This window comes from Capra hircus, chromosome 7, assembly GCF_001704415.2.
Source record: "Capra hircus breed San Clemente chromosome 7, ASM170441v1, whole genome shotgun sequence".
Lineage (NCBI taxonomy): Eukaryota > Metazoa > Chordata > Mammalia > Artiodactyla > Bovidae > Capra > Capra hircus.
This window is the reverse complement of record NC_030814.1, coordinates 103,857,001-103,868,313: the sequence shown is the minus strand read 5'-3', so window position 1 is coordinate 103,868,313 and position 11,313 is coordinate 103,857,001. Positions and strand designations below refer to the sequence as shown.

General features: G+C 57.9%; 1 long non-coding RNA gene across 1 annotated transcript; it reads right to left on the bottom strand.

Moving 5' to 3' along the window:
* LOC106502274 lies at nucleotides 3,224-10,255 on the bottom strand. Its single transcript, XR_001918371.1, has 3 exons — nucleotides 10,028-10,255; nucleotides 8,177-8,949; nucleotides 3,224-3,859 (listed from the first exon to the last, which is right to left on the bottom strand). It is a non-coding gene; the product is annotated as an uncharacterized LOC106502274 (long non-coding RNA).

The following is an 11,313-nucleotide window of genomic DNA, read 5'->3' as shown; positions in this document are numbered from 1 at the left end:
AAAGTGCCGGGCTGGTTCCCACAAGTCGGCCTCCTTCTTTCTGCCCTCCTGATGGTGTGTGTCCGGGGGCTAGCGCCCCCACCATCTGACTGCTGCATGACCTGCAGCCTGCGGGCTACCTTAAGTGTAGGTGGTGAAGTGTAGGTGTTTCCCGCGGGCCGTCCTCCCTTTGGAGTTTGTTCCAGCTGTCAGGCCAGGGAGGCCCACACACCCAGGTGTGACTCAGCCTGGGGCCTGCCTGGATTGCCCTGTTGCTTCAACCTGGGGCCATGAGTCCATTTCAGGGAGCTGGATCCAGTGGGCAGCCGTAAGCAGCAGCCCCCAGGTAGTGGTGGGCAGGAGGGCGACTCTTGCCTTCCTGTCCTGCACACCCCTCAGCACTGACTCCTCCTCCGCTGGCCTCACCGGCTGCTCCACCAGCACCTCCCCTGGAAGCCCTGCCCCAGCCTGCTGCCTCCCACTTCCTCAGGCAGGCTTGATGGCAGGTGCCCTCCCCAGCCATCCAGCTGGGCCCTGGGGTCTGCGTGTCCCGGCCTGTGTGTCCCTACCTGCCATCACTGTCTCAGTGTTCTCTGAGAGCCCTCCGTGGACAAGGCTGTCTGGTCTGTGGGAGGTACGGGAGGTGGTCTGATGTCCACTCAGACAGTCTCAATGAGGGCAGCTGTTCGCCATAACGGGAACAGAGGCCTGGCTGGGGGTGGAGGAACTGGGGCCACAACCGCATCCCAGGCACTGGAGACTAAGCTGTGAATTAAACAGAGTCCCCCAGCCCAGTGACCCTTAACCTTCCAGGAGGGTGAGCTGGCAACGAACAGGCCAAATGCACAAATGCCAGGAAGAAAATGAGGGTGGGGAGAGGCGGTCAGGGCAGGCCACCCACGGGTGACATTTGCGAAAAGGGCTGGAGGGAGGCAGAGGAGCCATGCCCCCGGTGGAAGAGTGTTCCTGATAGGGAGACAGCCTGTGCAAAGGTCCTGTGCCAGGTGGTGGCAGGAGCAATGTGAGAGGACAGGAAATGGGGCAGGTGCAGGCCCTGAGTGAGACAGGAAGCCACAGAAGGTTCTAGAACAGACGGAGGCAAGCCTGGAAGCCAAGAGACCAGAGGAAGCAGTGCTGGGGTGGGGGGTGGGGTCAGCCCAAGGGAGAGGCCACAGAGGCGGTGGGGGAAGGGGACAGGGCTGTTCTGCAAGCTCAGGACACTGGGCTGGAAGCTTTCTGAAGAAGGGGCACATGGTCAAATCGGTTTCTGAAGGACATGAAGCCTCTGGGCAGGACTTTCCTGGAAGCCTAGTGGTTAAGACTGCCTTCCAATGCATGGGGTGCAGGTTTGATCCCTGGTCAGGGAGCTAAGATTCCACATGCCTCTGGGCCACAAAACCAAAACAGAAAACAGTAACAAGACTGTCCAAATTCAATAAAGACTTTAAAAATGGTCCACATCAAAAAAGTCTTTAAAAAAAAAGCCTCTGGTCTCGGGAAGAGAGCAGGGAATAACAGGTAAACGGAACAGTAAGCACAAAACCCCTGAGACTCTGGGGCCTGCTTGGGGAGGGAAGTGAGGATGAGCAGGCCCAGGGGCTCGATCCCAGTAACAGCCGAGTGGGGCACAGGCAGTGCCCGTGTGCGAACACAGAGAGGGCGAGCCATCTACCCCAGGACACACGCTGGCACGTGTAGCCCCACTGTGCCTCAGACACACAGCCAGCGCTCCATACTTGGTTTTTTAAAAAATAAAATTTTTTTCATACTAGGGATTGAACTCGTGTCCCTTGCAGTGGAAGCGCGGAGTTTGAGCCGCTGGACCTCTGGGGAAGTCCCTCATTCCTGCTTGGAAACAGGAGACGCGCCTCACTGGGCACCTGGGGAGTGTCTGAAACCTCACCTGGGACCCTCTTTCTCTCCATTAGCTGTGAGGGCAGCGTGACTGACTGGCCGGGGGGACCTGGGCTGTGGTGCCACGCCACAGGGAGGGGCCGGGCCACCGTCCTCTGTGCCCCAGAGGCCAACACCAGATGCCTGGCCCCAGGTCCGTAAGCTGTCACCTTACAGGCCCTGGGTCCTGCCCTGAGACCCCCCCTCCTGGTCTGGGCCCAGCCACCCAGGGATGACTCACCCCCACTCCGCCCCCGCTGGAACCAGGCACCAAAATAGTCACCCAGCTCACTCTTGGGAGTGGCCGTGGAATATTTCAGGGCCACGTTCAGTGCCTAAAAATACTTGGGGAATACAGGCATGCATCTCCCCTCCCTCGTTCCCTTCTCTGTTCCTTGGAAAACCATCCCTATAAGCACCCCGGGCCCATCCCTCCACGCTACACCCCTCCAGCAGGTTATGCCTCCCCGGCCAGCAGGGCTGTGGGAGGTCCGCAAGTGCCCACATCCCTGTCAAGTGTGGTGAGGTGGCCTTGCTTCCTCCCTGTTGCCATGGAGAGACTCCACAGGTTCCCCAGAACTCTCTGGAAGGGCGAAGCCTTTTCCATAACCCTTAGAAGTCTTGATTCCTGGAGAGGGAGGCCAGGACACAGCAACATGGATCAGGGAGATCTTCATTACTCAGCACTTTTCCTTCAAAATTAGAAAATGGACCTTGCTGTTTGTGTTCACGAGGCTGCTGGAAGCAGGCTCCTAGGACAGGGCCCCCAGCTGGATCCAATCCTGTTGCCTCCCCCGGCCACCTGTTTTGGGACCCCACGTAGGTTACTGGTCCTTCTCCCTCCCCCAGGGAGCAGGCTGTCCCCCTCCAACGCACCCAAATATCTTTGACATCATCCTAACCACTCAGTGTCCTGGGCACACTCCATCCTAACCACCAAGCTCCTTGACCTTTCTTGTGGCCCCAGGAAGGAAAGGGGAATGATTCGAGTTGGAGAGTGGCTTGGCCCACTGGGGTCTGATTCGCTTCTCTACCCCCTGAAGCCTCCAGCTGGAGGGAATAGCAGGTGCAAAGGCCCTGGGGAAGGCACATGCTGGGTGTCTTGAAGACACAGCAAAGTGAGCATTATTGCTTAAAGTCCACACCTGATGACTCAGAAGGTAAAGAATCTGCCTGCAATGCAGGAGACCTGGGTTCCATCCCTGGAATTGGGAAGATCCCCTGGAGAGGGAAATGGCAACCCACTCCAGCATTCTCGCCTGAGACATCCCATGGAGAGAGGAGCCTGGCGGGCTACAGTCCACGAGGCTGCAAAGAGTCGGACACAACCAAGCAACTAACACAGACAGTTTTTACCCAAAGTGCTTTAAAAACAATTGAAGTAACATTCAGTAACATAAAGTCAACCTTTTTAAAGTGAGCAATTCAGGGACCTCAGTGACTAAGACTTTGCTTCCAGTGCAGGGGGCCAGGCTTCCATCCCTGGTCAGGAGGGACTAGATCCCACTTGCCTCAACCAACGATCCTGCATGCCACATCTAAGACCTGGCACAGGCAAATTAGAAACAACCAAAAGAAAGTGAGCAGTTCAGCGGTATTTAGTACCTTCACGATGTTGTGTAACCACCACCTGTACCTAGTTCCAGAACATTGTCTTCACCCCAGAAAGAAGCCTCACGCCCACTCCCTCCTCCTCAGCCCCTGACTACCACTAATCTGCCTGCCGTGTTTACAAACTGACCTGTTCTGGACATTTCACATAAACGGAATCACATCCTATGCGGCCCTTGGCATCTGGCTTCTTTCACTCAGCATGGGATTTTTAAGGTTCATCCGTTTTGCAGTGTGTATCGGTGCTTCATTCCTCTCTTTGGCTGAACAATATGCCATATGACTGGGTACACTGTTTATCCTTCATCAGCTCCTGGACTGTCCGTTGAGTGTTTACATCGAAGGAACAACAGGCCATCTCTTAGGTCTATATACTCTGAAGATGGAGGGTAGAGAGATAACCAGGAAACCAAGAATTAAACAAGACAGATACCGGGTGAAGACCCTAAGGGTCTTCCAGGCAGAGAGAGCAGCATGTGCAAAGGCCCCAAGGTAGGAATGAGCTCATGTACTGGAGGAAAGGCACAAGGGCTGACGTGGCTAGAGCAGGATAAGTGAAGAGTGAGGTGGGCACAGCTGTGAGGCCTGAGGGGTGTGGGGAAGCGTCTGGGCTGTACTTTGAGATGGAGAGACAGAGAGACTGAAAGAGACACAGGAAGAGGGGGAGAGACTGACAGCAGAAGGGAGAAAAGAGGGCCTCAGCATCTTGAGGCCTGGGCCCAAGTGGCCAAGGGTCTTCGCCAGCATCCTCTCAGCCCAAACCCTTCTCAGATACTCTGATTGCATGGGCAAATTAACTACCCTGTGCTGGGAACAGTGTGGCCACACAGGAAGTGGTCCATAAATGTTAAGTGGATGAATGAACAGAGGGATGGATGGATAGGTGGGTGGATGGATGGGTGGACAGATGGGCAGGATGACAGGTGGATGGAGGGAGGAAGAGCTGGTACCCAGTCACTGCAGTGAGAACAGGATCTCCCACCTGCTAGTAGGTGATTGGATGGGGGCTGTGGAGGAACTTAACCAGCTGCCACAGGGCCTCACCCACCCCTCTCTGGTCTCAGATGAGTGGAGTGGAGGCTGCAGGGTGGGGGCTGGGCAGGGTGCCTTGCGTGCAGAGGCGGCCGCCGGGTACCAGATGCTGCTACCTGCCTCTGCCTCTGAGTCAACATCACCATGGCAACGCGGGCCCTGCCGGATGCTCCTCCGGGCACATCCCCCATCACTGCAGCCACCGTCACCGCCACCTCCTCACACGGGGCTGGGGCAGAGGGGCAGCTATTTTTAACCAGGTTGCGGGCAGAGCTCAAGGACCCCGATGCCCACCTTCTCCCATCTGTCAGCCTCTCTGTCTCTTAAGCCACCCCCTCTCTGCAGAGCTTGCAGCCAAACATGGGGTGAGGGGGCTGAGTGAGGGGCCCAGTGGGGTTGGGGAGCCAGCCGAGGGAAAGTCTTCAGGCTCGGCTAGATAGGGGGGCTGCAGAGTGTTTTCTAGGCACTAGTGAGGGAATATCATGGGCAAAGGTTAGGTGGCTTGATGGCAGCAGTGGGCAGAGAGCTAGGGGGTGACAAGGGGATGGGCTGAGCAGGGAGCCACAGGGCATGTGAAGAGGCCAGGGGGGCACTCTCAGAGAGCCGAAGATGGACCCCTGTGACCTTGGGCAGCCTCTATGCCCCCTGTGTCTCCCCTGCATTCTCTGGAACATGGGCACTGGTGGGGAAACGGAGGCAGAGAGGGTAGTCACAGGCTCTACCTGAGCTGGCAAGGACTCCACCTAGCCCCACCCCAGCTACTGACAACATGGATGCCCCTGTGATTCGCCCCTGCCCTTACCTTCCCCCATATCCCCTTTCCTCACTCCACTCCAGCCTCTTCCTTGATTGTCTTCCAACACACCCCTTATCTCTACCTCAGGGCCTTTGCACTTGCTAATCCAGCGTTTAGGAACTTCCTTCCCTGGTGCCTTCTTGCAGATGTCATGGACCCTCTGTATTCCCCACTCCTCTCTTCCTGGTGAGATTTCTTCACAGCTCTTGCCAGATATTATATTACCTATGTTTTCAGACATTCCCACCCCAAGAATGCGGGCCCCTCTCAGAGTGTCGGTCTATCCAACGATGGCAGTAGCCAGTGTGCCGAGGGAAGGGGAAGCCAGACCATGAAATGCCAGTGTCTGGGTCCTCTCCACCTGACCCAGAGCTGCAGGGCCAGGCTGGGGACTTGGGAGCGAGAGCCACAGCTCCCTGGGTGGTTCAGGCCACAAAGCACTGTCAGAGGTCACTGAGCAGTGGGTGAGCCAGGCCACGGCCAGAAGCCAGCATCAGGGGTCTTGCCCTGTGAGCCTCCAGGGTAGCAAGGTGGCCTCCTGAATCCCTTATCACCACACATACTGAGCATCGCTGCGGCCACCATGTCCTCACTAGCTCTAACTAGGCTGCCCTCGGACAGCCACTTCAGATAGTACCTTCCTTGTACAGATTTATAATGTCACCTTCTCACCATCCCAACAAGACTGAAGACTGGTTCCAATCCCCAGCCAAGAACCACGCATCCCAGTGAAAACTGGCTTGATTTTATAACAATCAAGTGTCTCTTGCTGCTCTTCTGCCTTCTGTAACTGGTCTCTCTTCCCACCTCCTTCCTCTTTGGTCTCCCTCTGTCTCCCCCAGACTTTGCCTCCCTCCCTTTCCTGCTCTCTTCCTCCGTCTCTGCCTTTCTCCCTTTGTTTATTTCACTGGTAACTGCTAAGTCACTTCAGTCGTGCCCGACTCTGTGCGACCCCATTGACGGCAGCCCACCAGGCTCCCCCGTCCCTGGGATTCTCCAGGCAAGAACACTGGAGTGGCTTGCCATTTCCTTCTCCAATGCATGAAAAGTGAAAAGTCAAAGTGAAGTCGCTCAGTTGTGTCCGACCCTCAGCGACCCCATGGACTGCAGCCCACCAGGCTCCTCCGTCCATGGGATTTTCCAGGCAAGAGCACTGGAGTGGGGCGCCATCGCCTTCTTTCACTATATTTCACAGTCACTATAATTCCTTTTCCCCTCCCAACTATTTGTAGGCTCCAGCCCTCCTTTAGGAGGCCATGAAGAGTCTGCCTCGTCCAGAATCTTGGGGCCAGCTCCTAAGCCTTGATCGATCTGTTCATCAGTTTATCCTGGTGGCTCAGTGGTAAAGAACCCGTCTGCCAATGCAAGAGACTCGGGTTCCATCCCAGGGTGGGAAAGATCCCCTCGAGAAGGAAACGGCAACTCACTCTAGCATTCTTGCCTGGGAAATCCCATGGACAGAGGAGCCTGGTGGGCTACTTGTCCATGGGGTCGCGAAAGAGTCAGACGTGATTTGGCGACCAAACAACAACAACCCATTGATCAGATGGGCTTGTCCTGGGGCCTGAAGTTCTGGGCGGAGGGGAGCTTGGCAGCTGACACTCTCCCTCCTTCCCGGGCAGTAACAGCGCTCCAGGGCCCGGCATGGAAGGGGTTAAGGCGTGCGGTCCTCCCTTCCCCAGCCCTGCATTTAATTAGCGGCCCCGCGCGGGGAGGCCAGCCAGCCCGGGGGTGGCGGGGCGATGGGAAGGAGGAGGGGTGGAGGGGGGGAGAAGTGGAAGGGAGGAAAAGAACGGAGGGAGAGGGACCAGAGAGGGCTGGAGGTAAGGAGGGGGGGCCGGGAGCCAGTGGGGATTCGAATCTTGCCTGGCTAGTGTCCCCAACTCGTACCTCTGGGCTCTCGCTTCCCTTCCCCGCCCCTAGGGGTGGGAATCCCCTCCCAACCCCCTCCCTAAGGCCGAGCGGGCACTCGCAGTAAACGCCGGCTCTCTCCCCATTGTCGGGTGGAGAAAACTGAGGCCCACGTTGAAGTGGCGACTAAGTGCGGCAGCGCCTGGGGCCGCCCAGCGAGTATTTAGGCGGCTTTGTCCGCGTGCTGGAGAACAAAACTGACACATCAGTCCGTGCCAGCCAGGCGACCCCGGGTGGGGGGACGAAGGTGGGGAGTCCCGGCTTGGATGAGGGTGACCAGGTGGGGCAGGGGCGGGCGGGGGCCTGGAGCCCGGAGACCCGCGGCGATTCCAGGTAGGCCACGCCCCTTCTCGTGCCTCAGTTGCCCCGTCTTTTTGCACCGCGTGGGGGAAACTGCGGGGGTAGGCCTCCCCCCACCAACCACACCCACCGCCTCCCGAGCGGCGGGGGCGCGGGCCGGGAGGCCCGAGCATCCCCGTCTACGCCGCTCCTCCTCGCCTTGACGTCGGTTCTGACGCCACCCACCCCCGCGCCGGAGTCCGGCCGCCGCAGGGGTTAACTCTTGCGCTGCCGCCCGCTGCGCCGAACCTCGCCACCCCCGCCACCACCTTTCCCCGATCCCCGCCAGAGGCGGGGCCAGGCTGCGGGGACCGACGTGAGACAGGTTTTGGGTAGCGCAGCCGCGAGGCAAGCCGAGAGGCCCCCTCGGGATCCGGTCTTGGCCTGCGCCGCGGAATGCGCCTCCCTCCTCCCTCCAAGTCCACGTTTACCGCGACGTCGCTCCCTCCGGCCCGGCCCTGACCCTTCCAAGGCTGGGCATGTCCTTGTCCGGCTGGGTTTTCCCGCCCCGGGCCGGGAGCTGGGGTGGGGAATGGATAGGGTCGAGGGGCTCGTCAGGTCCGGGGCGGGGACCTCTCACCCAGCAATTCACTGTTTCAAGGTCGAGCTTCTTACCCTCACATTTAAGATGAGAACCGTCAAAGCCTAGAGAACTTGTGTTACCGGGGTGGGGTGGGGGGTGGCAGGCGTGCAACCCTGGCCCAGTCCCAGCTCGGGCAGCCCCCTCCTTGGCCCCAACCTCTGTGTGTGTGCTGGGGTGAGGGCCCTGGATTCCTGCTGCGGGGGAGGGAACCCTGCAGGCCCCGCCCTGCCCCAGGGGAAGTGAGAATGGGGGGCCCTCCCCCGCATCCTCACCACTTCCTCCCTGGGAGAGGCGGTGGCGGCGGAGCCTGGGGGGAGGGGGAGGAGGCGACGGGCTAGGGGGTTCGGAAGAATGTCCTCAGGTTCAGAGGAAGGGTCGTCCTGCCCCTTCGCCCATTAAGGGCAGGACTGGCGTTCATACATACCCCACATGTAGGCCCTCGCCCCCAGTCTGCTCCTTCCTCGGGGCCTCTTCCTAAGCGACGCGGACTCCGCCTGCTCCTCCCCACCCTGGGGGCCCCCGCCGCCTCCTCCCCGCTGCCTCACCCCCTCGTTCGATCTACTCCCCTACAGGGGCCAGGATCCTGTAGAGCTGCCAACGTGGTGCCTTCCCCCAGGGGCCCCCGCAGCCCCAGGTCCAGCCTCATCTCCCCGAGATGCCCAGCTCCCTGAGCCTTGCCTGCCCGTAGAGATTCACCTGGATTCCAGTCTTCCTCCAAAGTCTGGATCTATGCTTTGCTCAGAGCCTCAGTTTATTTATGTGAAAAATGGGGACAGGTGTACCTCTTCGTGGTGCTTCTGTGGGGCTTTTAAAGAACAATGTCAAGAGTGAGTTTCCCATCTTGGCCTCCTGGAAGCATCTGCTCATTACTTCACTAAATTATACACTTATTCATTTAATTATTTGTTACTGTATCCATTGATTCCCAACTTCCCTGGGGGCTCAGATGGTAAAGAATCTGTCTGCCATGCAGGAGACCTGGGTTCGATCCCTGGGTCGGGAAGATCCCCAGGAGCAGGGAATGGCTACCCACTCCAGTATTCTTGCCTGGAGAATTCCAAGGACAGGAGCCTGGCGGGCTACAGTCCATGGGGTCGCAGAGTCAGACACGACTGACATCCCCCCTCCCCAACCCCAGGTAGCATGGGAAGGATATCAGGGTCCCACAGTATTGTGGGTGGGGCAGCCCCAAGGTCTTTAGGCAGAAATGAGAGCTTCCACTTAACCAACCTGAAGCCTCCTCAGAGAGACCCCTGGCGATGCACACCCAAGAGGCCTCTGCCTGCCACTGCCATCTGTCCCCCCTGCCCCCCAAACAGCTCAGTACCTCGAAGGACCTTGGGAGGATTCTGGCTGATGCAGGCAAACCCACACATACTATAGTAGGTGCTTATCACGCAGGGTGGGCACATTATTGAGCTCCTATTGTATGCTGACCCCCCTCTCGGAATGCTGAGTGGGTCCCTGCAGCCATTCCTGCCCTGTGAACACACATGCCTGTCTTCTTGGTTTGGGGCTTCCCAGCCTTTACTATTTTTTGGATACTGGAACATTTGGGGTCTGGAATCGACCCGGAGTGTCCCCGAGGAGGGAATGCCTGAGTTTTGCTCTCATTTCTTCGTTTTTCAGTTTCCTTCTATTTATGGCAAGAGAAACTGGTTTTCCATTCCTGGTGGTGACTCGAAGCTTCCCTTTTGAAATGCATTTACTGAAGTAAAAGCTGAAAAGGGGTCGACTTAAAGGGGAAAAAAAATGGTGACCCTGACCTAAAGTGGGCATCTCTGTTACGGCGGTGGTTTCCCATCCCCCGCGAGATTCTAGCCAGCTTAGAGGTGATAAGGGATGGCCGTAAACCCTCCCCCAGCGCACAGGCCTTGGCATACCGCAGTTGTTCAGTAGAGGGTGGTAGATGAGCGAGGATGCTTCAACTTGGCCAAAAGCAAAAGTCAACCTTCTGAAGTTGGTCTTGTGACATCTGACCCTTAAATCTGTTTCTCCAATGTCCACCTGTGAATACATTGGGCCTGGCTTGTGTATACGGTAAGTGTACTCACCTAGGCCTGTACTATGTGCTTAGTTGTGTCCGACTCTTTGTGACCCCATGGACTGTAGCCCGCCAGACTCTGTCTATGAAATCTTCCAGGCAAGAATACTGGAGCAGGTTGCCATTTCCTACTCCAGGGGATCTTCCCCACCCAGGGATCTAACTGGAATCTCTGTCTCCCGCATTGGCAGGCGGATTCCTTACAACTGAGCCACCTGGAAACCTGGGCATGGGTATTCAGCAAATGTATCCTGGTGGGGGGGAGCGGTGTCAGAGTGGGCTAAGTTATTTTCTTCTTGTCCCATAGTCCTTCTGGGCTTACTTGGTACGTCGATCAATCAACATATATTGGACTTAGCGGCTCTTCTGGGAGCCTAGGGACATCACAATCTCGGGGAACAGTCAACAGGGTCGCCGGTCGTAAAGCAGGCTCTGCCCGCTCTTCTGGTGCTGAAGGGGTCTGGCGGCGCATCAGTTTCCTCGCCTGTAAAATGGTCTTGTGAGACTGGAAAGAGCCAGAGGGCTGGGGCTGGGTCCTCACCCAGCGACCGGACAAACACCTGCACTGGATGAGGAAGCTGACTGCCGTTCCCGCTCCAGGCCAGGGCGGAAGCGGGGCAGGAGGGGAGGGGCCGCCGCCTGCGCCAGTAACCCGATCCTCTGGAATGCGCCGGGGACAGACGCGCCCCCAGCCCGAGCCCGGCGCCCTTCCCCCGGCCGATCCACGGGTCCTGTCTCTGGGGACGGTCTCCGCAGTCTCCACCCCCACCAGCCCTTGGGTCCTAAGCGCCGGGGACTCTGTAGGCAGGAGCCCCACCCGCCCCGCGGGGTCCCGAGCGCCCGGGGACCGTCTTTGGCAAGACCCTCTGCCGCAGGACCCCTCCCATTCCTTTCGGCTTCCTCCTTAACTTTCTTTCTTTGGGGCTTTGTGTTTTATTAAGTAGATTTTAGGTCTCGATCTTCAAATAAAGACTAAACATTAAATCGAATTGTAGGTTGCTTTAAACAAGAGAGCAATCTCTTCGCGCTGGAGAGAGGCCAGAGCCTGGAGATTTGAAAGCGGGCGAGGGGGCCGTTAAGATCAGCCAGCCTCCCTTTGGAAAGCTAGGGTGGGGATGGGGCTTC